Source organism: Marmota marmota, unplaced genomic scaffold, assembly GCF_001458135.2.
Source record: "Marmota marmota marmota unplaced genomic scaffold, marMar, whole genome shotgun sequence".
Classification (NCBI taxonomy): domain Eukaryota; kingdom Metazoa; phylum Chordata; class Mammalia; order Rodentia; family Sciuridae; genus Marmota; species Marmota marmota.
In genome coordinates, this window is record NW_026000037.1 from 35,496,640 (window position 1) to 35,500,284 (window position 3,645).

Consider the following 3,645-nt stretch of genomic DNA (forward strand, 5'->3'; position numbering starts at 1 on the left):
CATCTTAAAACCAAGTTATCAAGGGGATTCAAATGACTGAAAGCAATCAAACTGATCTGCAGAAATAACAGTGCTGCTACAATTATCAAAACATAGTTGTCTTAGTAAAAGGAAAGGCATATAACTCATTATAAACAATAATTCAGAAAGATATACATTTATGGCAGATTAACTTTTAGTCAAGGTACTTAAATAATGAAAAGATTAAAAGAATCTTAAATGAATAGTAGTGGTGTAACAGACATATTGGTTATTGAATGCTTCATAACAGTTTACCCCCAAATGTTGGTTTAAATCATTACTATTTGTTATATCATTATTTTTGAGATTCAGCAATTCCAGTTAAATTTAGCTGAATGCCTCTTCGTCTCCTGGGCTGCAAGCAGCATGTCATGTGTGAGTATAATCTACTTGTCAGTAGAATTTAGTTCCTCATGGGGTACTGGACAGAAGACTTCAGTTCCTCAAATGCAGTTGTCCAGAGTCTGTGCTCCGTTCCATTTCATGTTGAATCTTTCTATTAAGGAAGCTCATGGCACAGAGTAGGATGGGGATAGAAGGAAACATTTCAGGAAAAAAGGAAGATAGCCTGTTATATCGTAATCACACGTGTGACAACCCATCCCTTTAGCCACACCCATGTTTTTTGAAAAATTACTTTGACCCATTCCTGAGATTTCCAAAAGTCTTATCCTTTTACAGTAGCAGATTAAAATCTGAAATTCCACTATTGCTTTGTGGCGTGGATGAGCCACCCCAGGTACATAGCTCCTTAAGTACATTTCTTAGACAGTCATTCCAGTTAAACAATAGATCTATAAAATTACCTGTAAAAGTTATCTGTCTCTCCGTGTACAATTTTGAGACAGGAACGGGATAGCTTCTATAAATGGTCATTGATATAAAATAAAAAAGAAGCACATACTCTTATCTTTATTTTGGTACCATATATAAACGATTTGTTTAAGGTGGTTCATAGACACAAATTCAACCATCAAAATTAAAGAAATCCCAGAAGAAAACATAGTAGAAAGTTTTGATGTCCTTGAGGCAGGCAAATATGGTTTAGTTATACATATTTATATTTTTACATTTTTATTTATATTCATATAAATTGAACTTTATCAGTCATAAACTTTGATACTTAAAGATTTACTTTAAAAAGGCCATGACAAACTGTAGTAATTTCAAACTATAGTTTAGAGAAGACCTTTTATGAATTATGTATCTAATGACATATATTTAGAACAAATAAAAATTTTTATAACAAAAAGAATGTTAAAACATCCAGTGAAAAACACAAAAGCTTGCATTGCCACCTCACTGAAAAAGACATATAGATGTCAAATCAGCATATGAAATATTTCTCTATATCGTTAGATATTAGGGAAATGCAAATAAAACCACTATATAATAGATAGACTTGTTAAAATTAAATATTAAAGATATAGAGTGTTGATAAAGATGCAAAATGGGCGAAACCTGCAACCGTTGTCAGTGGGGAGGGGTAAAATAAAACAGCCCTACTGGAAAATGGCTCATCGGTTTCTCATGAAGTCAAACTTTCAATTCAATAATTTCACTTTCTGGTATTTACTCATAAAAACTAAAATATGCCCACCCAAATACCCATATACAAATATTTATAGGCACTTTCTTCAAAAGCTAATAAGTGGGAACAACTGAAGTGCCCTTTAACCCTCTCCTAAAGGTATAAAAATATGACCTAAACGTGGACTTCCTTCATAATCCCAAATGTAAAAGCACCACAAATGTCCATAAAATCACCTCCAATTAAACATATTCAATAATACTAATGAATGAACTACAGATGTATGTAATTATATGGATGAGAATCTATAAACCTTATGCTACATGAAAGAAATCATACATAAAAGACTATGAAATATATAAACCCATTTATATTGAATTTCCATTTTGGAATAGGTAAAGCTCAACAAAGAGGAATCCCTGTATGCCAAGAGCTACTACTGGAAGAAAGTCATTGATGAAAAAGTACACAGGGAAATCTCTGATAACTCTGGAAGTAATCTATATCATGGATGTGGTGGTGATTAATGGCTATATGCACCTAAGTTTATTGGAGGATATACATATAGAGAGTTTTACTGCTTTGCTGAATTTTATTGTATTTCAATAAATATGACTTAAATAGATGAACTACACTGAAATCTCCCACTATAAGAAGGATATAATGCATTACAATAGGCAATATTCTCACTGTGACAATTAGAAAAATATCAATATATTTCAAAAATAATTTTTATACACAAGAAATTTTAAAGAAAGATGAAATAGATGAATTACAGTTTCAGAAAATAGAGAACCTTTTTAAAGAGGCTTCCCATGTATCAAACAATTTCTTCAGGAGAATTTGCCAAATTATGGACAGTTTCCAGTTCAATGCTGATGCTTAGGCTTACCCAAATTAATGTCCTCTGATGGGATAAAGATAAAGCAACCCTTAACATTCTACCCGTACAGAAGGAATGATTTGGAAATTTGTCCAGCATCATCAATAGGCTAATGTTTCCTAAAGGATATTTTAGCATTTTAAGACTGTGCAAAGGATTGGAAATTCATTTTGAAGTTTCTAAAAGGCACATAAACTATCTCATTTAGATATTTTAGGAAACAAAGATCTGGTGGGGGAGAAGACTGATTCAAATGCTTTTCTGTTTTCTAAATCAAGATATTTGCTTTATCTTAGTATGTGTGGAATTGGAAGCTTGAGAGCTGAGTTGGAAAACTCCAGAGGGTAAAATTAAGTTTCCTATAATCTCACAAAAGGTAAAGACAGAAAGAGCCACCAACTTTCAGTCAAAATCTCGAAAAACAGAATAAGAAAAGAAGCTGTCAATCAAAAGATGGGAAGAGAACAACTATATAAGTAAAATTAAAAAATGGCCAAACAAAAAATTAGGAGTATGGTTATAGTCCTATTCTTAAGTATATCATTATTAATTTAAAGCAGGTAGACTCGTTACTCAAGTAAAAGTCTAAGATGGTCAAACATATTTTTAAAATATACACTTGGTAATCTACTCATGAGATTTAGTAAAAAAGCATTTGAAAGTACAGCATACAAATACTGACTAAATCAATATTGGTACTAGTATACTAATATCAGACAAATGCACCTGAAATCAAAGGTGTTGCTAGGAATGATTTTCTAATGGTTCCATTATAAAGGGGATAATTCAGTATATAGTGATCTTAAATTTGTAGGTATTCATTACATACTGTAAAATATATAAAGTATAATACATAGACTTAGGTAAAATGGGAAATAGATAAACCCATTATAAAGCGAGAATTTAACACTCTTCTTTCAAACTGAGAAAAATTTGAAAATATGAGAATGATATATAAGATTTGGACACATAGATCATCTGATCTAAGAAACAAATCTTACAATCACACAAAATGTCTGAAATTTTACCTCAACATTTGGAAATAAAACAAATTAATAGAATCCAATTCTGCTCTTGATGTTTAACTGCTGAGAGATTTTACACCCTCCTGCTTCTCCTTCCCCTTATGCTTCATATTTGAGCAAGCTGATAGAAGATCCTGAAGTCCCGCTCCCTCTCCTCTCTCTCATGGGAACTTCAAGGCACGGAG